The following is a 25,608-nucleotide window of genomic DNA, read 5'->3' as shown; positions in this document are numbered from 1 at the left end:
TCCCCTTTCACAACACCACTGACTTCCCCTCCTCTCCCAACTGCTAGGGCGATCTTCAGGATGGAGAGGGAACGGAGCGGTAAACAGGTTATTTACCGGCCCCTTCCTTTTTTTGAGTAACTGATATCTGAGGCTGTTGAGATGGAGATTGAGGAGTGTGTACTCAATCTATCTCATTTTCTCTGCTTCAAAAGTGAGAAATCAGAGGTCCTGATATTTCAGCAAACCCCCTCAACAGAGCAACAAAAAAATAAAATAAAAAATCCAACACACTGTCTGACCGACACCATCCACAAACCGTCGAATGCCCTACTGACAGACACGGTCTGCTTTTTTTTTTCCAATAAGTTCAAGGTAGGATACGTTTACATTTTTACAGCAACATTCGTTTTAGGTCTTTCTAAGTTTTCCTTACCATTTAGATATGCCCTGTTAGTTAATTACTTTAGAAAAACAAACACACACACACACACACACACACACGCGGTGATCTTTGATCTCTTTCATGTTGTTCAGGTAGATCTCCACCTCTCGCCTTCCCCATGGTTTAGTGTCTAATATCAATAATGGGCTTAGAATTATTGCTCTCACTCAAGCATGTACGGTGATATGTAACATGTGTAGCCCAATCAACTTTTTCATGCGTAGGTAGGTACCCCCAACGCTTTTGTTTACGTTTATATTTTGCTGGTGTAAACTAACACTTTTATAGCTTTTTCCACTAACTTTTATTTTCATCACATAGGGGACAAACCACGTGATTTTTTTTGGTGAAGGGTTCTCTTCAATGAGAGCCTGGACCTCTCAGCTGCCCTCTACTAAAGCTAATGGAGCGCAGATCACACTCCATTAACTTCTTCCCTAGCTACAGCGGCCAAAGAGTGACTGCCAGACCCAGAAGCAGGGTGGATAAAAATCAATGAAAAAAAAAATAATAATTATCTGATTTTTTTATTTTATTTTTTTAACCACTTCAGCCCCAGAAGATTTGGCTGCTCAATGACCAGGCTCTACTCTATACTCTAAAAGACTGAGTGTTGTAATAAATTAAAAAAGGTGCTTCAACAAAGTATTTGTTTAACCACGTCCCGGACCATTTTGTTGGCCAAAAACCAGAGCACATTTTGCGATACGACGCTGTCGCTTTACCTGGCAATTTTCCGGTCGTGCGACACTGCACCCAAACAAAATGGGAGGTCTTCTCCCCCCCAAACACAAATAGAGATTTATTTTGGTGGCATTTGATCTCTCTGCATTTGTTTTGCGCTAGAAACAAAAGAAGAGCAACATTTACAATTTTTTTTTCAAAACACAAATATATCTTTCACTTTTTGCTATAATAAATATCCCAAATATGAAAAAAAAAAAAAAAAAAAAAAAAAAGTAAAATGTGGAAGAATGCATACATATTTTTGGTAAAAAAACATAAGCAGCATATATTGATTGGTTTGGGCAAAAAAGTTATACAGTATACAAAATAGGGGATAGACTTACGGAATTTTTATTATTTTACTAGTAATGGTGGTGATCTGCATTTTTTATCGGAACTGCGATATTGCGGCAGAGAAATTGGACACATTCTAAACAATCATACAGCGATCAGTACTATAAAAATGCACAGATTGCTGTATAAATGTCACTGGCAGGGAAAGGGTTAACGCTGGGGGCTATCAAGGGGTTAACTGTGTTCTAAGTGTAGGGGGATGGGACTGACAAGGAGAGAGAGAGCGCGAGAGAATGCATGTACTAATTATGAACATACTATATGTCTCCTCTCCCCTGACAAAACCGGGCTTTGTGTGTTTACGAGCGATCGCACACTGCATTGATGCATTCACACAATTTCACAGTAACCGTGAGATAAACCAAAGTTCAGGAATATTCCTTTATTCCATTGTTTTGAAAATCTATGTACACTACAAACTGTATGATTGAATCGGTTCTGATTTCACTGTTTTACTAACTTGACAGCTTATTATTCTAAATAGAAACCCTTAATTTTGTTTGCAAATATTAAAGATTATAACTACCAGCAAGAATAAGTCCTTAGGCTCGGTTCACACAGGAGCAACTTGTCCAGGCGACTTCGCCGCCTGACAAGTCGCGCCCCGTTCTGTACTACGGAACCATTCTAATAGGAGCGACTCAAGTCGCTCCGACTTAGAAAAAAGGTTCCTGCACTACTTTTGCGGCGACTTCGGGCGACTTGCATTGACTTCTATACAGAAGTCGTTTTGCAAGTCGCCGCTGAGGTCGCGGCAGGTCGCGGCGCTGCAAGTCGTGCCGCCTACTGTGTGAACCGAGCCTTACACTAAAGGCCCATACACATGATTAGACTTTTTGACAACAAACATGCAAATTAGCTGTTTTGGAGCAACATCCGACCGTGTGTACGCTCCATCGGACAAACTTTTTTGGTTTTCATTTGACTTTTGTTGGCTGTGCGAACGGACAAACTTTCTGGCAACAAAAGTCCGATGGAGCAAAGTCTGATCGTGTGTACAGAAAACCATAGGACTTTTGTACAAAGTACAAACAGGCATGCTCAGAACCAATGCAAAAGATCAGACAACAATACAGAAGTTGACCAAAGGTGGCGGTAAAGAGCAGAAAAATCACGTGATTTTTTGAAAGTTGGCTGAAAAAGTCCTGCTGTGTGTGTATGTAATACAAGTTCTCGGCCGACGCCCTTTGTACAAAAATCCAAGGGAAAGTTTGTACAAAGTCCTATCATGTGTATGAGGCTTTACAGAGCACCTGTCATTACAGATCCATCATGGCAGCGCCTGTTAGGAGGCATCCACTCCTTCTTCCGCCACGACCCTCACCTTGTTGTGTCACTGCTGCATCACCAGCCATCCCATTAAAGTGAATGGGAATGTCAACAGCGGGTCAGAGGAGGAGCCGTTGTGGGACAGAGATGACAGTTGCCCTTTAAAAACTATGATTTAAATAAAGCCTTTTTACTACTAGTGATTTAAACCACTGCAACTGTAGTTAAAAACAGAGGCAGAGGTTTAGTTTCACAATATAGTAAATGAGGACCTCCCAAAATATGTGCTGCCGCACTTAAAGCAGGTCTGTAAATCTAAGACATGAAATATGAATAAAGTATATCCCTCTAAAGCAGTCTTTCTCAACCTTTTCAACACAGAGGAACCCTTGAAATAGTTCTTTGATCTCGGGGAACCCCTGTTAAAAATGAGAAATCTGCAACTCATGATACAATAGTGTGATGGTCAGTGAGAAGAATGGTCCTTACACTTGTGGTCATTGGGAAGAATTACCTCCTTACAGATAGCTAAAAAGATCAATGGTGTCGGTGGGAACTTATCTGAGAAGCAGAAATTTCTCAATCCTGAAGGAACCCCTAGCAACCCCTGGAGGAACCCTGGTTGAGAATCACTGATCTAAAGTGTGTACATTTACTCTTGATTAACCACTTGCCGCCCGCCCTATTACAAATTGACGGCGGCAAAGTGGTTTCATAATCCTAACCGGACGTCATATGACGTGATTAGGATTATGAGCCGCTGCGCGCCCCCGGGGGCGCGCATCGCGGCGATCGTTGTTGCGGGGTGTCAGTCTGACACCCGGCAACTACGATCTCGGTAAAGAGTCTCCGACGGAGACTCTTTACCATGTGATCAGCCGTGTCCAATCACGGCTGATCACAGTGTAAATGGGAAGAGCCGGTGATCGGCTTTCCCTCACTCGCTTTTGTCAGACGCGAGTAGAGGAGAGCCGATCGGCTGCTCCTCTGACAGGGGGGGTCTGTGCTGATCGATTATCAGCACAGCCCCCCCGAGGATGCCCACACTGGACCACCAGGGACACCACTAGACCACCAGGGAAAAGGTAATAAAAATCCATAATCCTCCCTAGACCACCAGGGTGCCAGTCAGCACAATGGGTGCCAATCAGTGCCCATAATGGATGCCAATCAGTGGCCACAATGGGCATCACTGATTGGCATGCATTATTGTTTGGCACTGATTGGCATCCATTACTATAACAACGATGCCGCCTATGAGTGCCCACCTGTGCCGCCTATCCGTGCCCACCTGTGCCGCCTATCCGTGCCCACCTGTGCCGCCTATCCGTGCCCACCTGTGCCGCCTATCCGTGCCCACCTGTGCCGCCTATCCGTGCCCACCTGTGCCGCCTATCCGTGCCCATCCGTGCCGCCCATCCGTGCCAGCTATCAGTGCCAATTTGTGCCACCTATCAGTGTCCGTCCGTGTCGCCCATCCGTGTCGCCCATCAGTGCCGCCTATCAGTGCCACTTCATTGGTGCCACATTGGTGCCCATCAGTGCCACCTTATCAGTGCCCATCAGTGTAGCCCCATCAGTGCCCATCAGTGAAGGAGAAAACGTACTTATTTACAAAGTTTTGAAACTGAAACAAAAAAAACATTTTTTTTTTCAAAATTTTCGTTATTTTTTTATTTGTAGCGCAAAAAATAAAAACCGTAGAGGTGATCAAATACCACCAAAAGAAAGCTCTATTTGTGGGAAAAAAAATGATAAAAATGTCATTTGGGTACAGTGTAGCATGACCACGCAATTGTCATTCAAAGTGCGACAGTGCTGAAAGCTCAAAATTGGTCTGGGCAGGAAGGTGTTTAAGTGCCCTGTATTGAAGTGGTTAAGGGCACCAAGTGTAATTTCTGTCTGCTGCTTCATTGTTCTGCATGCATCAGCGTGACTCAATTCTGACAAGTTTTCCTGACACCAAGAGAAAAATGGTAATGAGAGAAGATCTCTAGCCATTGGATTCTGCTATTGTCAATCAAATCCAATGAGGATTTTTGTGTTTGATACATTTGCTGACTTTCAACACACTCACCTGACCCACGGTCCAGCGATGTGGCCGTCTGGACCCAGGACTCTCCGTGGCACTGGCATCGCTAGTGTGACTACCCGGCTGTGACAGCTTGTGGCTTCACAGCCGGGTGCACACTGCACATGCACGAGAGTCGCACAGTGCCTCCCCATTGATCAGGCAATCTTCTGAGATCTGTGATGTGTCCCACAAGATTGCAAGAAGGGAGGGGGAGAGGAGAACTTCCACTGGAGCCACCTAGCAGGTGCCATGCACTGCAGATTTCTTTCTGGTGCACCCATAAAACACAAAATTTACAAAGCCTTAAAGTGGTTGTATACCCACATTTTTAACTTTTACCTACAGGAAAGCCTATAATAAGGCTTACCTGTAGGTAAAAAAAACTATCTCCTAAACCTGTACGGTTTAGGAGATATTCCCCTCTGTATGCGCCGCTGACTGCAGCGGCGCATGCGCACAAGGGGTTTCTCGCCGTCAAAATCCGGCAGCGGCCGAGCGGCCGGACTGAAATCTCCTGCGCGCATGCGCGGGAGTGACGGTATCGCGGCTCCGGCCACTCACAGCGCCGGAGCCGCGATACCCAGAAGAAACGCCGAGGGAGCATGTCGGCTCCCTCGGCGTGGATCGGGCCAGATGTCGGGGCCTCGTTCTAAGGTAAGTATTTCATAATGAGCTAGTATGCGGTGCATACTAGCTCATTATGCCTTTTGCTTTGCAGGTTTAAAAAAAATGTGCGGGTTTACTACCGCTTTAAGCTGGCCATACATGGAAATGCTGGAAATTTGGGGAATTTCTATGAATCACCTAAAATTCAAGCCATGGGTGACCACCCAGCTTGACAAACACATCATCATCATTATTATTATCATTATTGAGCCAGGTGGAAAGAAGTTGGGTTGATAATGACTGCAGCATATCAGCTACAGTTACCATTTAGGTATTCTGGCAGCTGTGGTGCCAGGTGTTTAAAAGCAATGACCAGTGGCAAAAGATTTGTCAGCTTAAAACTTATAAGAAATCCCTGTTAAAAGTACACCCACCATGGGAGAAACATTTGGGCCATCATTGCTAGACTCCTGAAAATGACAGGTGGCTGGGCCTGACTTTTGTAAGTCTACAGTCAATGCATGGAGCAAAGAAATGTCAGATAAAGGTTGGATTTCCTCCCCTCTAGACTTGCTGCATGACCCGGAATACTGAAACCAAAGGATTGGCATGACAGCAAAAGTGATCTACATTTTCTATCCGTTGCTACAGGTATCATTCAAGTTGACAAACACAAGCAACAACACTGGATAAACATTATATATTCTCACACACACACACACACACACACACACACACACACAGCAGGTCCCTTTTGTTGGCAAAACAGCCCTAAGGCCCCTTTCACACATGCGGATGGTATGTCCGTATTTCATCCATCCGTTTGCGGATGAAATACGGGCATACATTCATCCCTATGGGATAGTGGGTGTCTGCGGATGAGCATCCGCAGACACCCGCTATTGTCCGCCTCCGCAAATGTCCGATTCTGCAGACGGAGGAAAATCCTATTTTTCTGTCCGTCTGCAGAGCGGATCGGACGAACACGGACAGACGGTCCGTGCTCATTCTGATCCCCATAGAGGAGAGCGGAGAGCTGACAGGGCGGTCCCTGCACAGTGTGCGGAGACCGCCCTTGTCTGCCGCCGGCTCAGCGGGGACAACGGAGCGATCCCCGCTGAGCGAGCGGATCATCACGGGGCGGATCATTACTGATCCGCCCCGTGTGAAAGGGGCCTAACCCATCGAGGCATGAGCTCCACTAGACCTCTGAAGGTATGCTGTGGTAACTGACATCAAGCCATCAGTAGCAGATCCTTTAAAGGGAGAAGGATAAGTTCACCTTTAAACTAAATAAAAATGCACATCTTTTTGTAGAGAAAAAAAATAAAATTATGTGCATTTATTTTTAAAGCGGTAGTAAACCCGCTATTTTTTTTTTTTTTTAACACCTGCAAAGCAAAAGGCATAATGAGCTAGTATGCACCGCATATTAGCTCATTTTGAAATACTTACCCTAGAACGAGGCCCCGACATCTGGCACAATCCACGCCGAGGGAGCTGACATGCTCCCTCTGCGTTTCTTCCGGGTATCGCGGCTCCGGCGCTGTGAGTGGCATCACTCCCGCGCATGCGCGTGGGAGATTTCTTTCCGGCCGCCGGCCACTGCCGGATTTTCAGGCCGAGAATCCCCTCGTGCGCATGCGCCGCTGCAGTCAGCGGCGCATACCGAGGGGAATATCTCCTAAACCGTACAGGTTTAGGAGATATTTTTTTTACCTACAGGTAAGCCTTATTATAGGCTTTCCTGTAGGTAAAAGTTACAAAAAAAGAGTATACAACCACTTTAACTTACACACTGACAGGAAGAGACAATGAACTACCAAAGTCTGTCGGTACTTCTAGTTTCCCATTCACAGAACTCAGTGAATGAATGATGCAGCTAGGAGAGCAGAGCCCCGTGTGAACTTTTTAAATTAGGCCCCTTTCACACTGGGGCGGTGCGGGCGTCGGCGGTAAAGCGCCGATATTTTTAGCGGCTCTTTACCATCGTTTTAAAGGCGGTCTGTGGCCGATAGCAGGGTGGTTTTAACCCCCGCTAGCAGTCGGAAAAGGGTTAAAACCGCCCCCAAAGCGCGGGGCTTTGCCTGCGGTATAGCCGCGCTGCCCTATTGATTTCAATGGGTAGGAGCAGTTTAGGAGCGGTGAATACACCGCTCCTTCACTGCTCCAAAGATGTGGCTAGCAGGCATTTTTTCACCGTACTGCTAGCGCACCGCTCCAGTGTGAAAGGGGCAGTTTTTTCAGGTGCTACACAGGTGCCATTTTTAGCGCTGTAGCACCTGAAAACCGTCCCAGTGTGAAAGGGGCCTTAGTGACAGCGAGTGGAGGGGGGGGGTGGGAGATCCCCTGCTTGCAATCACTAGAAGCAGTGGAGTGGGCAGCAGCTGCAGTAGTGGGAACATGTTACATCCTAAAAATGGATGCAACATGTTCCTGACGTTAAACGTATCCTTTAAGCTCTGTGTTGCGAGGTGAACTGGTTTTTCCAGCACATACCAGAGATGCTTGATTGGCTCGAAAGCTGGAGAATTGGAGGCCAAGCCATATACCTCGAACTTGCTGTGTTCCACAAACCATTCTAGAACTCATCAGACCAGGCCAACTTCCTCCATTGCTCTGTGGTCCAGTTCTGTTGCTCACATGCCCACTGGAGGACATATGTCACAATGGGCACCCTGACCACTCTGCCACTACACAATCCCATGCACAAACTGCAATGCCTGTTTTTTCTGCTTTCAACGCATCAACTTTAGGAACAACATATTTAGTTGCAGCCTAACATATCGTACTGCCTTCCAGGTGCCATTGTAACAATATAATCAACGTAATGGAAATTAACCGACACTTAAAGCGGGATTCCACCCTAAAGTGGAACCTCCGCTGATCGGATCCCTCCCCCCCTCCGGTGTCACAATTGACACCTTTCAGGGGGGAGGGGGGGTGGAGATACCTGTCAAAGACAGGTATTTTCACCCACTTCCGGGCATAGACTCCTGTGGGAGTCTACGCCATTTCCTGCCCTGTTGCCATTTCCTATTGCGCGGCATGGCTCGCGCATGCGCAGTAGGGAACCGGGAAGTGAAGCCGATTCGCTTCACTTCCTGATTCCCTCACCTAGAATGGTGACTACAGCAGCCGAGAGCCGAGCGATCGATCGGCATCGCTGGAACCCGGGACAGGTGAGTGTCCATTTATTAAAAGTCAGCAGCTGTAGTATTTATAGCTGCTGGCTTTTAATATTTTTTTTTTGGTGGAATCCCTCTTTAATCTGCCAATGGTCATAAGAATATGGCTCATGTAGAGGAATGGAAGTCCACATGATTCCTGTCTGTAGGGTGGGGCCCTGAGCAATAGTCAGGTCAAAACTAAATATCCCAGCTAGCACAGGGTCCTACTGCCACAAAATATCTATCTATACACACACACACACACACACACACACACACACACACACACACACACACACACACACACACACACACACACACACACACACACACACACACACACACACACCAACTTTCTTTCCCAAGCTGTTTGAATTCATGAGAAAGCAAGTGTGCACCAACAGAATTGCAAAACTTTGTAAACTTTGTATCATACACGGTGAAAGTTACAAAATAAGCAAAGAACAAAGTTAATGTGACCTGTATTACCAGCGTCATCTGGTCAGATTTCCTCTGCCTATCTACATAGATCCAAATAAGAACGTTTCAGTGCCGGTTCACACAACAGCAACTTGGACTCCGACTTGTCAGACCTCAAGTCACTGGATATTGGAAATTGAAGTGAAGTGAATGAGAGCCATCTTAATGTACACTACTGAAGTTGCTCTGACTTCAGAAAAAGGTTCCTGTACTACTTCAAGGCGACTGCTAGCCAACTTGTACCCATAGATTTCAATGAAAGTTGCCTCCAAATCAGATCCTTACCTTAAAATTGATGCGATTTGGATCCAACAATGCTGGAAGATTACCCAGGAATTCCCTGAAGTTGCCTGGCAAAGCCATGCCGACTTTCAGGTCGCGGCAGTGTGAACCGCCTCTTAGGGCCCATTCACACCAAGTCTGCTGAGCCGTGTTGATCTGCAAAGAGTAATGCAAGCTCAAACACAACGATATTTTTTTTTATTATTAAAGCACGGTTCACATTGGTGCAATTTAACAGTTTAAAATCGAATGAAAAATCGCACCCTAGCGAAGCCTATGGAATTGTCTAAATAGGTGTGACTTCGACCTCCACCGATTTTGAAAGAGGTTCAAATTTTGGCGATTTCATGTGTGACTTGTATAGACATCTGTGCATGAAATTGCACTGAAGTAGCAAGATTTCAAAGCCACAGTGTGAACTAGGGCTTAAAGAGGAAGTAAACCCTTCCAAACAACTTGGACCTATAGGTAAGCCTAGATTAAGGCTTACCTGTAGGTCCAAGCAATATCTCCTAAACCTATATGGTTTAGGAGATATTTGCCCGAAAATGGGCACCGCTGTCTACGGCGCATGCGCCGTAGACAGCGGCGCGCAGGCGCACTAAATGCGGCAAATCCAAGAATGGATTTGCCAAATTTGTCGACTCCCGTGCGCATGCGCGGGAGTGACGTCATCGCGGCTTCGCCGTATGACAGCGGCGGAGCTGCGAGGCGCGACTCCCGTGCGCATGCGCGGGAGTGACGTCATCGCGGTTGCGCCGCTGTGATTCGTCGGAGCTGCGAGACGCCACAAGCAACATGGATGCGGCGGACTACAGGGGACAGCGGCGACTTCGCTGGCTCCTGTGTCAGGTAAGTGACACATAATGAGCTACTATGCGATGCATAGTAGTCCATTATGCTTTACCTTTGCAGGGAAAAAAAGAGGAAGTAAACCCATCAGGGTTTACTTCCTCTTTAAGGGTTAGTTCATCTTTACAGAGAAACTGCCTATGCAGAGAAGGGGTGTTTGTAGATAAAAACAAACTTTGCAGCTCTGACTAAAGTTGAATAATGACCTTGTTATAAGTGTAGGTCATTTACATACCTCCTGAAGCCTGAATGGAATACTCCCAGGATGTTGCCAAGTGTGGCCTAGTCTGATTCAAATCCCATCACATGCTCTCTCTTGATGCAGCAGGTCTGAGTACACAACAAAGTGCACTTCTGTAATCCCCAGAAGTACAGCCAAAATAGCTTTGGTAATACTTCTCCTTTAAACCTTTGGCCCAAAAGAAAAAAAAACACATAACTAATAAATCACATTGCTGTAGCCGCTTTTAAAGTGATTCTAAAGTTTTTTGATTTTTTTTTAAACATGTTCTACTTACCTGCTCTGTGCAATAGTTTTGCACAGAGCAGCCCCAATCCTCCTCTTCTGGGGTGCCTCAGTGGCGATCCTGGCTCCTCCTCCTTATCAGATGCCCCACAGAGAGCCACTTTCTATGGGGGCACCCATGCAGGAATGCTCCCAAGTCCTGCTGCTGCGTCCACTGACAGACACAGTAGGACTTCACCACGTGTCACTGGATTTAATTGGCAGCAGCGAGAGTCAATGGTTCCTGCTGCTATCAATCTATCCAATGAGGACAGAGACAGCAGCTGGAGTCACTGGGCTTGTGAACATCACTGGAACTGATAGCTCAGGAATAAAAAAAAAAAAAAAGTAGAAAGGGGGGGGAGGGGGGGTGGCTCTAGGGGCAGCTGCAGCGCAGAACATTTTTCAACTTAGTGCATAGAATGCATTAAGGTGAGAAACATGGAGACTTTTCAACCCCTTTAAAAGTGTTATTTGGAGTGTGGCTTTCATTTGTTAGTCATGTGTTTTAATCCCTCCGCCATTCAGAGTGGGAGACACTAATGCAGGCCATACACGGTCGAATTTCGAACAAATTTTCTTTTCAAAATCAGAAAATTCGTTTTTTTTGTGATCCGATGATGCCACCATTGATTTTCGAAATTCGGCCGACCAAGCCTTCAATTTCACCTCATGTTGCTACAGAAAATAATTTTCTTGGCTGGGAATCTTCTTTTCTCTCCGTACATTTTCTTTTATCTCCGTACATTTTCTTTTATCTCCGTACATTTTCTTACGTTTCTCGCACGATTCTCCCATCATTGATTAGAAAATCGTTCGTTTTTCTAAAAATTTCCAACATGTCCGATTCCTCAAATTTTATTTCTGCACGAAAATCGGCTGTTGCTGCAGCCCACTAATGGTGCGAAATTCATACGAAAATTCTTAGATACGATTTTCGAAAGAAAATTCTTTCGAAATTCGAACCGTGTATGGCCGGCATTACTGGCAGGATCATCAGGTGTGAAAAAAAAAAAAAAAAAAAAAAAAAAGGATAAACAAATGCAGCCACCACATCTAAGGATTGGAATCAGGCTGTATATAAAATCTATCAGTGCATGGCCAGCATAAAGCGGTTGTATAGTGTTGTTTGTTTAACTTTTACCTACAGGTAAGCCTATAAAAAAGGCTTACCTGTAGGTAAAAAAAAAAAAAAAAAAAAATCTAAATCTGTATGGTTTAGGAGATATTCCCCTCGCAATGAGCTGCTGACTATAGGGGATTTTCGGCTGAAAGCCCGGCAGATGAAGGAACCCTGCCAGAAAGAAATCTCCCGCGCGCATGCTCGGGAGTTACGATATCGCGGCTCCGGCGCTGTGAGATACCCGGAAGACACGCCGAGGGAACATGTCAGCTCCCTCAGTGTGGATTGGGTGAGATGTCGGGGCCTCGTTCTAAGGTAAGTATTTCATAATGAGCTAGTATGCGGTGCATACTAGCTCATTATGCCTTTTCCCTTACAGGTCTGAAAAAAATAAAATAAAATAAAAATAAAAAATTTCAGCGGGTTTACTCCCGCTTTAACAAATATCTATTTGCAAGACATTAGCATTATACCAAAAATATAACATGATCTGACAGGCACATCCACTGAATCCTGTAGGTCAGTCCCTGTAGAGGGGTACCTACAGTATGGTGCTGGCAGATTTCTCTTTAAAGTAGACCTCTCTCAGGAGAAAATTATAGGACTGCCATTACTGACCTCCTTTTGAAAGCTCTAGGTGCCTGGCTGCATCGGTGACCCACTGGTGTCAGTACTGTGTGTAACTGACCTGGAACAAGGTGTGATATCCACCTCTCTAAACTCCCTGATCATAGGAATGAATGGTAATGTTCTGCGTATGTGAAGAGTTTGCAACAGCAGCTGTGCAACTCCCCATGACCCAGACAGTGGATCCCACAGGAGCATGGACAGGTTTTTTCTCCCATGTGGCTACCATTGCCATCCCTCTGAAATGCAATTTGTGGTGGATTACTTTTCAGAGGGTATTTAACTGGTGGTGAAGAAATTATAGTTGACCTTACGGCTTGGTTCACACCTACAGGTGCATTCATTTCATTTCAATGGACTGCCCTATGTGGAAGAAGTCCCTGCTTGTTTTCCAAAAACGCACATCACTGAACCACATGGTGTTTATCGGATGCGTGGGGTTGCTTTTAACAATTATTGGAACCACAGAACCTCTGCTAAATGCCAGCATGTTTCCGTGCGTGTCGGGAAAGCATGCGATTCTGCCCGTTCCTGACACGCAGTAGTGTGCACCTATTCTACAAGAGCTGAACCACCGTACCACAACTGTGTGCATCGCACGCATTTGCCGGGTAGTTTTGGGACAGCCCTAAACATTTAAATGGGTCTGGTTCAGGTTGAGGGATGGCATTGTCCACCAAATGAGACATGCAATTAAATCTGTACCACCCTGAGTGGCTGCCTGCCTTTCTTTAGGTGAGTGGTCAGGGGACCGTAAAACTATGGCTCAACCAGCTGGTTTTACCACCCATATGAACAACCCCTAAGCCCTTGTACACACGGTAGGAAATTCCGTTGGAAAATGTCCGATCGGACCGTGTTGTCAGATAATCCGTGTGTGGGCTCCATCTGACTTTTTCCATCGGAACGTCCGACCAACAAAGTTTGAGAGCTGGATATAAAATTTTCCGACAACATGGTCCGATCGTTTGTAAAGAATTCCGATCGGAAAAAGTGCCACGCATGCTCAGATCAAATTACGAGACTAAAGCTATTGGCTACTAGCCGAAACGTAGTCCTGTTGCTACGAACAAACGTAATCACGTTCTGAACGATCGGATTTTCCGACAACTTTGTCTGACCGTGTGTATGCAACACCGGTTTCGGACAAAATCCATTAGAAAAAAATCTGACAGATTTTGTTGTCGGAATGTCCGTCCGTGTGTACTGGGGCTAAGACTTTTGGGGGTTTCTGGTCAGTGAACTAAAGCAAGGCATACAGGTTAAGATATCCCTTGTCAGCACTGCAGGTTGAACAAGAGAGATCACTCAATTCCCTATCCACACTAAACAGCATGGATGAATGAATGAAAGTGCTGGCTATTGTGTTCGGACAGCCAGCAACCATGGCTGACAGAATACCCACACAGTGCCTGCATCTGATTGGATGCACATGCTTTTTGAACAAAAATTTCCCACCAAGTTCATTAGACAAAAGAGTTTATTTAAAGTATAAATATACAGTTGTGCTCATAAGTTTACATACCCTGGCAGAATTTATATCTTGGCCATTTTTCAGAGAATATGAATAACACAAAAACATTTTTCACTCATGGTTAGTGTTTGGCTGAAGCCATTTATTATCAATCAACTGCGTTTACTCTTTTTAAATCATAATGGCAACAGAAACTACCCAACTAAAAACTTCAGCCACAACTGCCAGGAAAATTGTTGGGGATGCAAAGAAAACCCCACAAATAACTTCAGGTGTAATACAGGACTGAAAACATGTGGTGTGGCTGTTTCAAGATGCACAATTAGGAGGCACTTGAAGAAAGATGGGCACCAGAAGAAAGCCATTACTAAGCAAATGCTATAAAGTATCCCACTTACAATACGCCAAACAGAACAGAGACAAGAAGCCTCAAACCTTCTGGCACAAAGTCATTTGGAGTGATGAGAACAAAATTTAGCTTTTTAGCCACAAACGCTTCATTTGGAGAGGAGTCAACAAGGCCTATGATGAAAGGTACATCATTCCTACTGTGAAACACGGGTAACGATCGCTGATGTTTTAGGGATGTGTGAGCTACAAAAAAGGAACAGGAAATTTGGTCACAACTGATGGCAAGATGAATACAGTACGTTATCAAAAAATACTGGAGGAACATTTGCATTCATCAGCCATGAAGCTGCACATGGGACGTACTCGGACATTCCAACATGACAATGATCCAAAACACAAGGCCAAGTCGATCTGTCATTGGCTACAGCAGAATAAAGTGAAGGTTCTGGAGTGGCCATCTCAGTCTCCTGACCTCAATATTATTGAGCCCCTCTCTGGGGAGATCTCAAAACGTGCCGTTCATGCAAGACAGAGAGCCCAAGAATTTTCAGGAACTGGAGGCTTTTTGCAAAGAGGAATTGGCAGCTTTACCATCTGAAAAGATAAAGAGCCTCATCCACAAAAGACTTCCAGCTGTCATTGATGTTAAAGGGGGCAAAACACGGTATTAACCTCTTCCCATCTAAGCTATAGCCAAATGATGGCTACAAGGACCTATATTGTCTGCAGGCAGTCAATAGACGTCCTCCCCTTTGCAAGCTCCCTGCGGGTCATGCACTCTGATCACAGAGTCAAGACTCGGGTGATCACAGATCGGAGTAAGGGCCGGTTCACACAGCGAGGCGCGGCGAGGCGTCTCCGACTTACCTCGCCGCGACCTGCGGGGAGCTCAGCGGCGACTTGCAGAGGACTTCTGTATAGAAGTCAATGCAAGTCGCCCCCGAAGTCGTACAGGAACCTTTTTTCTGAGTCGGAGCGACTCGAGTCGCTCCTCTCAGAACGGTTCCATTGTACAGAACGGGGGCGACTTGCGGGAGCGAGGCGAGGCGAGCCGTGTCGCCTCGCCTCGCTGTGTGAACCGGCCCTAAGGGGGCGATCCTGGCCCTTACCACGTGATCAGCTGTCAGCCAACAACAGCTGATCACGTGATGTAAACAGAAGCTCGGCAATCGTTCTTTTTTTTCTCTTCAAGCTGCCAGCGTGAGGAGAAAAAAAAAAAAAGAAAACAAAAGCCAATCACCGGCTACTGTTGAAGGGTCATCGGCCCCGAAGAGGAAAAGGCATAGCCGCCTCATCTGTGACAACCAGTACCGCCTGCCAGTGTCATCAATCAGTGCCCACCAGTGAATATCAGTGTCAATCAGTGCCATAAATGCCCAAGAGTGCAACCTATCAATGCCCACCAGTGATGCCAGTGCCATCTAGTAGTGCTGCCCATCAGTGCCGCCTCATCAGTGTACATCAATGAAGGGGAAAAAAACATTACCTGGTTGCAAAATTTTATAACAAAATATAAAACCGTTTTGTCTTCAAAATTTTCGGTCTTTTTCAAAAAAAAAAAAAAAAAAACAACAGGTGTTCACATACCACCAAAAGAAAGCTCTATTTGTGGGGGAAGAAATAAAAATGTAATTTGGGTACCCTGTTGTATGACCGCACAATTGTCAATAAAAGAGTGAGAGCACTGAAAGCTGAAAATTGGTCTGGGCAGGAGGGGGGTTTAAGTGCCCAGTAAGCACGCGGTTAAAGTGGTAGTAAACCCGCTGACATTTTTTTTTTTTCATACCTGTAAGGGAAAAGGCATAATGAGTTAGTATGCACCGCATACTAGCTCATTATGAAATACTTACCTTAGAAAGAGGCCCCGACATATCTCCAGGATATCACGGCTCCAGCACTGTGAGTGGCCGGAGCAGCAATATCGTCACTCCTGTGCATGCGCGCGGGAGATTTCTTTCCGGCAGGGACCGGCGTCTGCCGGGTTCCAGCCGAGAAACCCCTGTGTGCATGTGTCACTGCAGTCAGAGGCACATTGTCAGGGGAATATTTTTTTTTACCTACAGGTAAGCCTTATTATAGGCTTACCTGTAGGTAAAAGTAAAAAAATACACTATACAACCGCTTTAAGTGTGTTATGTAAACTTTTGATCAGGGTCATTTGGTAGCCTCTGCTACCATTATGATTTAAAAGGAGTAAACACAGCTGATTGATAATAAATAGCTTCAGCCAAACACTAACCATGAGTGAAAGAAAAGTTTTTGTTTTATGAATTATATTCTCTGAAAAATGCCCAAGAAATCATAAATTCAAAGGATATGTAAACTTATGAAGGAATCCACCAAAATTTGATCCGTGTATTACAAGAATAACTGTATAGCTAGCCTTTCCAAAATACAAATGGGCAGGCTATCTATTGCAGAACAGCCATACAATGTCTCTTCTGCAAAAGAATACACTTACTTGCTTGTTTGCAATCCCCTACATGCACAGCTCATTTTAATTTTTTTTGGGCTCTGTGCCAAAATGAATGACTTCTGAGTATGCATGCGTGTGAGGTCACTCCACATCAGGCAATCAAGATGGCCAAAGACAGGCGCCAAGAAACCGAGAAAATACAGCACCAGCAAGGGACCTCACAGGTGTCAGACCATTGGGAGCACAGGTGCCTTTAGTGCCACTTTAACCACTTAAGGACCGTCTCCTGCACATATAAATCGGCAGAATGGCACGGCTGGGCACAAGCACGTACCGGTACGTTGCTCTTTAAGTGCCCAGCCATGGCGCGCTTCCGACCCGGTCCTGAGCTCCGTGACCATGGCCACGGGACCAGCGGACCTGATCGCCTCTGGTGTCCCGCGATCAGGTCACAGAGCTGAAGAACGAGGAGAGGTCTGTGTAAACAAACCTCTCCCTGTGCTTCCTACTGTGGCTGTCACCGATCGTCTGTTCCCTGTTATAGGTAAAGACGATCAGTGACGTCACATGCCAGGCCACGCCCCCTACAAAAAAAAAAAAAAAGAACGTCATACATAACCCCTCCTCGCCCCCTAGTGGTTAACTCCTTCACTGCCAGTGTCATTTACACAGGAATCAGTGCATTTAAATAGCACCGATTGCTGTATAAATGACAGTGGTTCAAAAAATGTGTCAAAAATGTCCGATGTGTCCGCCATAATGTCACAGTCACAATATTAATAAAATAAAAACAACGCTGATCGCCGCCATTACTAGTAAAAAAAAAATAAAAAATAAAAATGCTATAAAAACTATCCCCTATTTTGTAAACGCTATAACTTTTGCGCAAACCAATCAATCGCTAATTGCGATTTTTTTACCAAAAATATGTAGAATACATATCGGCCTAAACTGGAGGAAAAAAAGGTTTTTTTTATATATTTTTGGGGGATATTTATTATAGCAAAAAGTATTTCATTTTTTTTCAAAATTGTCGCTTTATTTTTGTTTATAGCGCAAAAAAAAAAAAACCACAGAGGTGATCAAATACCACCAAAAGAAAGCTCTATTTGTGGGAAAAAAGGACACCAATTTTGTTTAGGAGCCACGTCGCACGGCTGCTCAATTGTCAGTTAAAGAGACTGCAAATTGGTCTGGAGCTTAATTGGTTAATATCCCCAAATCATTTTCCAACCTGACCAATGACCGGATGTTTTTTCACTTTACACATCAGACCATGCTTCCTATTTTGTTAGCATTAAAAATTTGAACTCCTTTTACTGGATCAACAGTCACTGGTTTCCAGTAACATTTAAAAAACGGAACCAAACCCATTATTTACAGGTTTAAAAAAACTTTACATTCCTAGTATGCGCTGGGAATGTACCCATCACATTGGTTGTACTGTCAAAAGTCTGGTGTCAAAACTGACCACATGTGCAGCACAGCAGCAGTCACAAATACAACAGAGGCCAAGGCCCCTTTCACACACGTGGACCGTTTGATCAGTTCAGTCGCATTTTTTTCAAAGAAAAATGGATGAAGTTTACATTCATTTTTTACATCTGCTAGCTAGAGTCCCTAAAGGGGTTGTAAAACCTTGTGTTTTGTGACCGGCCCCCCAGCCTCCCCCGTTTTACTTAGCCGAGCCACTTCTCTTTGTCAGGGACGCACTGTCCCTCTCCACGGGTCCTGGCTCTTGATTGGATAGCTTGATATCAGCGCAGCCATTGGCTGATGCAGGGAGGAGCCATGAGAGCTGCTGGGGAACCCCAGAAGACAGTGTTCGGGGCCACTCTGTGCAAAACAAGTTGCAGTGGAGGCAAGCATGACATGTTTTATTTAAAAAATATATATAAATAAAACAATCCTTTACAATCACTTTAAAGTAATTGTAAAGTGTAATTATTATTTTTTTTTAAATAACAAACATCCTCTTCTCTGGTCCCTCTTTGCTGCTCCTGGCCCCTCCCCCTTTCCGAGTGCCCCCACAGCAAGCAGCCTGCTATGGGGGCACCCAAGCTGAGCTGCAGCTCCATGTGTCCATTCAGACACGAAGTTGCTTCGGCCCTGCCCCCTTTCCTGATTGGATAACTGACTTTGATTGACAGCCGCAGGAGCCAATGGCACCACTGCTGTGTCTCAGCCAATCAGGAAGGAGAGTCTCGGATGGCCAAGGGACTTGTGGATATCGCTGGACAGAGATGTGGCTCGGGTAAGTATTAAGGGGGGGGGGGGGGGGGTGCTGTGGAGGCTGCTGTACACAGAACACTTTAAAGTGATTGTAAAGCCAGCAGGTTTTTTTTTTTTTTTTTTAATCTTAATGCGTCATATGTGTGCAGCAACCTCCCCAGCTCCCCCTAATACTTACCTGAGCCCCATTAGTGATGTTGCAGGAGTGTCTTGGCTGCCCGGAACTCCCCTCATTGGCTGAGACAGCAGTGCAGCGCCATCGGCTCCCGCTGCTGTCAAAGTCAGTCAGCCTATGAGGAGAGCAAGGGGGCGGGCCACAACTCCATGTCTGACTGGACACTGGAGAGCTGTGGCTTGGCTCAGGTGCCCCCATAGCAAGCTGCTTGCTGTGGGGGCACTGAACAGGAGGGAAGGTCCAGGAGCACCGAAGAAGGACCTAAGAAGAGAAGGATCAGGACTGCTCTGTGCAAAACCACTGCACAGAGCAGATGAGTATGACATGTTTGTTAAACTAAAAGAAAAACAAGACTTTAGTATTACTTTAACCTCTAAAGCCCTGGAGCCATTTTTTCATACACAAAAAAATAAATAAAAATAAAAATAAAAAGGGACTGTTTGTTCATTACATCTGGTTTTCGCCAGATCTGTTTTTTTGTTTTGTTTTTTAATGGAAGAAAAATAGGGTTTTGATCTGTTCCAAAAAATAGATGTTGATGAAATCGGATGTAAATAGATGATCATCCATTTACATCAGATTTTCCATGTTTTTCATCAGTCAACGGATAGATGGAAAATGGACAAACGGTCAACATGTGTGAAAGGGGCCTTAGATGGCAGCTTTCATGGCTGCAAAAAGATAGAAGGGTTTAGTTCCATTTTACAGCATATTTAAAGTGAAGAACAAAACTAACTGTATGTGCAGCTTACCAGTCCTTAAAGTGGTTGTAAACCCTTACAACACACTTTGACCTACAGGTAAGGCCGCGTACACACGGGCGGACTGTTCGCCCAACCTTGTCCGCTGAACAGTGTTTGGGCGGACAGTCCGCTCGTGTGTGGGCTTTCAGCGGACAGTTTCAGCGGACAGTTGGACGGACAAAGTCTTTCGGAAATTCCGAAAAACTGTCCGCTGAAACTGTGTTTGAGCGAACAGTCCGCCCGTGTGTGGGCTTGTCCGCTGTACTTTCGAAATGAGCGGACTGTTCCCGCTCGGAAAGTCCGCCCATTTCGAGCGCGTGTACAGGTAGGCGGGGCCCGCGAAGGAGACGTCGCGGGCTCCGCCGCCTGGAATGGGCTTAAAGGGGAACCCCAACGCCGAAAAAAATCGGCGTGGGGGTTCCCCCCAAGTCCACACCAGACCCTTGTCCGAGCACGCTACCCGGCCGGCCAGGAAAGGGGGGCGAGCGAGCGCGCCCCCCCTCCTGAGCCGTACCAGGCCGCGTGCCCTCAACATGGGGGGTGCCTTGGGGAAGGGGGGGGCCGCGCGGCCCCCCCACCCCAAAGCACCTTGTCCCCATGTTGATGAGGACAAGGGCCTCTTCCCGACAACCCTGGCCGTTGGTTGTCGGGGTCTGCGGGCGGGGGGCTTATCGGAATCCGGGAGCCCCCTTTAAGAAGGGGGCCCCCGGATACCGGCCCCCCACCCTATGTGAATGAGTATGGGGTACAATGTACCCCTACCCATTCACCTGTGAAATAAAGTACAAATAAAAACACAACACAGGGGGAAAAAATATTTTATTGCACAGCCGGGGGTCTTCCGTCTTCGGGGGTCTTCTCGCCGGACTCCTCCGCTATGTGTGTGTAGCTCTTTTGCCAGCGGAGGAGTCCGGCTTTCTTCCTCCCCGCCGCCGGCCTCTTCTCCCGACTTCGGGGGTCTTGTCCCCCTCTTCGGTTCTTCTGCCGGGCCACCGCGCCTGGTCCGGTGGCCCGGTCTTCTGTCGCCGTCTTCCGTTCTTCTGTCGCCGCCTTCGGTTCTTCTGCCGGGCCACCGCGCCTTCTTGTAGCTCTTTTACAGGCGGTGGCCCGGTCTTCTGTCGCCGTCGCCGCCTTCCGTTCTTGTTCTTCTTGTTCTTCTCCTGGAGATGTTGACTCGACGAGCTCTCCGGCCGGAATGCCGGGGACGCGCTGTGCGGTCACTTATATAGTGACAATGGGGCGGGGTCACATGGTATATGTCACATGGGTTGGTCACATGGGTTGATGTCACATGGGGACTATGACATCGTAAGGGGGCGGGGTCACCATGTGACATCAACCCATGTGACATATACCATGTGACCCCGCCCCATTGTCACTATATAAGTGACCGCACAGCGCGTCCCCGGCATTCCGGCCGGAGGGAGCGACGTGTCAACATCGCCTGGAGAAGAACAAGAAGAACAAGAAGAAGAACACGAACGGAAGGCGGCGACGGCGACAGAAGACCGGGCCACCGCCTGTAAAAGAGCTACAAGAAGGCGCGGTGGCCCGGCAGAAGAACCGAAGGCGGCGACGGAAGACGGCGACAGAAGACCGGGCCACCGGACCAGGCGCGGTGGCCCGGCAGAAGAACCGAAGAGGGGGACAAGACCCCCGAAGTCGGGAGAAGAGGCCGGCGGCGGGGAGGAAGAAAGCCGGACTCCTCCGCTGGCAAAAGAGCTACACACACATAGCGGAGGAGTCCGGCGAGAAGACCCCCGAAGACGGAAGACCCCCGGCTGTGCAATAAAATATTTTTTCCCCCTGTGTTGTGTTTTTATTTGTACTTTATTTCACAGGTGAATGGGTAGGGGTACATTGTACCCCATACTCATTCACATAGGGTGGGGGGCCGGTATCCGGGGGCCCCCTTCTTAAAGGGGGCTCCCGGATTCCGATAAGCCCCCCGCCCGCAGACCCCGACAACCAACGGCCAGGGTTGTCGGGAAGAGGCCCTTGTCCTCATCAACATGGGGACAAGGTGCTTTGGGGTGGGGGGGCCGCGCGGCCCCCCCTTCCCCAAGGCACCCCCCCATGTTGAGGGCACGCGGCCTGGTACGGCTCAGGAGGGGGGGCGCGCTCGCTCGCCCCCCTTTCCTGGCCGGCCAGCGTGCTCGGACAAGGGTCTGGTGTGGACTTGGGGGGAACCCCCACGCCGATTTTTTTCGGCGTTGGGGTTCCCCTTTAAGCCCATTCCAGGCGGCGGAGCCCGCGACGTCTCCTTCGCGGGCCCCGCCTACCTGTACACGCGCTCGAAATGGGTGGACTTGCCTCCGCCTTACGTGGGCGAGTCCGTTCATTTCAAAAGTTGAGCGAACTGTTTGCCCAACCTTGTTCGTCAAACAGTCCGCTCGTGTGTGGGCAAGTCCGCTCATGCAAATTTTGAGCGGACTGTTTGATGAAACTGTTTGCCGAACAAGGTTGGGCGAACAGTCCGCCCGTGTGTACGCGGCCTAAGCCTAGATTAAGGCTTACCTGTAGGTCCAAGAAATATCTCCTAAACCTATACGGTTTAGGAGATATTTACCTGAAAACAGCCACCGCTGTCTACGGTGCATGCGTCGTAGACAGCGCTGCGCAGGCACACTGGGTAAGCTGCAGATCGCAGCGATATGCCACAAATGTCGGCTCCCGTGCGCATGTGCGGGAGTGACGTCATCGCTGCTCCGGCGAATCACAGCGACGGTGCAGCGAGACCCACGGAGACCCATCAAGAAGATGGACGCTCGGAACTACAGGGGACAGCGGTGACATCGCTGGCTCCTGTGTCAGGTGAGTGATGCATAGTAGTCCATTATGCTTTACCTTTGCAGGGAATCAAAGAGGAAGTAAACCCATGAGAGTTTACTTCCTCTTTAAATGTGGTGGCTGTATAGTTTGTTTGTTTTTTCCCTCAGGATTTTCCTATGTTCACCTGTTGCTCCTTCCAGGAACACATTTTCTGTCCTAAAACAGAAAAATCTGAAAATCCCCACCATCCTCCAAGGGTGACAGCACTCACTGTACTGCATCTATGGAGAAGTGCGGTCACTGTATGACAAAATTATAGAGCATCCACCCCTTTACTCATTACTATAACATGGGGGAGGTGTTCTGTAGCCCTGTTCTAAGGTGACAATGCTGCTACTCCATTGATACGGTACAGTAAGTGAGTGAGTGTTGTCCCTAGGATGACAAGTTAAAATAAAAGGGGGAAAAAAAAAAAACGAAGCAATGCAGCCAGCACATGTAAGGACTGGTACGAGTCAATATATTACATGTTTGGTCTTGGCTTTAGATACGTTCTAAAAACCATTAACTGTCGGTGAAGCAATATATTATATATATATATATATATATATATATATATATATATATATATATATATATATACACACACATATACACATACATACATACATACATACATACACACACACACACTAGCCCTTGTTAGCTACTAAGACAACAGTCACAGGATCATGTCAAAGCCAATCTCCCGGGTATGGAGTCATACCAAAACATTGTCATTGTCAGCACATCCAAAAAGCAACTGCAATCCTTGGAATGACCTGATTGGAGCAGTAAGAACAGCTGGCATTCCCCTACAAATCATTAACCATGGAACCATTACATGCCCCCGTTCACACCAGGGTGACTTGTCATATGATTTAACAGGTCCAAATCGCAGGACAAGTTGCACCCTATTGTCAGCAACGGAAAAGGTAAAAATAAATAAATATCGGTGCAACAGCGACTTTGCGGTTCAGCACCGATTTGAAAAAGTGAAATCACACAAATATCAGCCAAGTCACAGTGGCACGACACATGGTTTTGAAATTGCGTGATTTCAAGTGAAGGCCAGCGATTTCAAAGTGAGCTTGTGTGAACCAGGGCTTAGACATCTCTTGGAATCATCCAATCATGAAAGGCCAGTTCCCTCCTGCACAATACAATGAAGTTGTAGCAGGCAGGATTCTTCTGTCTTAGTGCACAGATGTGACAAGGGCTTTCCATTGGTCTGAGAGAACACAGGACCGATCTGACCTCATCACCAGACCACACTGACAAGCACACTGCTCATCGCTTTCCTGTAGAAGACGGGTTCGCTTGTTTGGGTCAAAAACCTCATCTAGGTTCACATCTGCAGAGCAAGCACCGTTCCAGGTATAGTGCCACGTGTATAGGGGCGGTGTCACACACACGATCCATGACTAGGTGTTAAAGACTGGAGCTACCGTGTCACCCATGTGACCCCACATCACCAATGTCTGTAGGCAAAGGAGCAGTGTCACCATGTCACACAAAGCCATGACCCAACATAACCAAGGAGAAAAGTTTTTTGAACGAGCTGAAATACTGAAACCTACTTATAGCGCCACATCCCGTTATCTATACAAGGTTTCTATGGGACTTTTATAGTGCAATTACACCGTATTATATAAAAATATACATTTTAATACAATTTAGAAAAAACATATAAATAGATAATTGAAATTACTACAAAAATAGCACAGAATGAATATAAACAGTTGCAATGCGAATAAATCTCAACATGTTTCGCCATACATTATAGGGCTTCTTCAGGAGAACTCATTTATCTTGTATAAACATATAATCACTAGAATAAATAAAAAATAAATCCAAAACATTATTTTTCTTCTTTTTTATTCTAGTGATTATATGCTTATGCGAGATAAAGTTCTCCTGAAGAAGCCCTATAATGTATGGCGAAACATGTTGAGATGTATCCGCATTGCAACTGTTTATATTCATTCTGTGCTATTTTTGTACCAATTTCAATTATGTATTTATATGTTTTTTCTAAAAAAAATTATAATAATAATAATAATAATTCTAATATGGTATTAAAATGTATATTTTTTTTATAATACGGTGTAATTGTACTTTAAAAGTCCCATAGAAACCTTGTATTTATCCCACATAACTAAGGTCTATATGTAAAGGAGTGGTGTCACCCATGTGTCTCCAACATCACCAATTTCTATGTGTAAAGGACCGATGGTACCTATGGATGACCCCACATCACCAATGTCACCCAAATATGACCACACATCACCAATCTAAGTGTAAATATGTGCAAAGAACCAGTGTCACCCACACGTGACACCACATCACCAATGTCCACAAGTGGTGTCACCATGTCACCTGCATTACCAATGTGTAAAGCACACATATCCACGTGACTCCAGACCACCAAGTTATGTGTAAAGGAGCACGTCACATACACACAGATGTGACCCCTACATCACACACACACCTAAGTGTAAAGAACCAAAGTTACCGTGTCGTACAGACATACCCTACATCACCAATGTCTATGTGTAAAGGACCAGTGACACCTACAACACTAATGTCTTTGAGGAAAGGATCGGTGTCACCATGTCACATAAGGTTAAGCCCATACCACCAATGTGTAAAAGCAGGTGTCACCCACATGTGACCCCACACCACCTTCTGTGCAGAGGACCCCTATCACCATATCACACATGTGATCCCACACCAGAAATGTATAGAAGGGTGGTGTCACCATGTCACAGAAGGGTGACCCCACACCAGCAATGTGCAAAGGCCGGTGTCACCCTCTCTGTGCACACTCAGGTGTCCCTCTGTCATATAGGGGGAAGGCCGGTGTCACCCTGTCTGTGCACACTCAGGTGTCCCCCTGTCACATACGTGAAGG

General features: G+C 46.3%; 1 protein-coding gene across 1 annotated transcript in view; it reads right to left on the bottom strand.

Annotated features, from left to right (window-relative positions):
- Positions 1 to 25,608, bottom strand: part of CHD9 (chromodomain helicase DNA binding protein 9) — a 318,355-nt gene that overhangs the window by 291,517 nt on the left and 1,230 nt on the right.

This window comes from Lithobates pipiens, unplaced genomic scaffold, assembly GCF_037356315.1.
Source record: "Lithobates pipiens isolate NorthernLeopardFrog02 unplaced genomic scaffold, aLitPip1_a1.2 Scaffold_10, whole genome shotgun sequence".
In the NCBI taxonomy this organism is placed as follows: Eukaryota; Metazoa; Chordata; class Amphibia; order Anura; family Ranidae; genus Lithobates; species Lithobates pipiens.
This window is presented reverse-complemented; position numbering and strand designations above follow the sequence as displayed.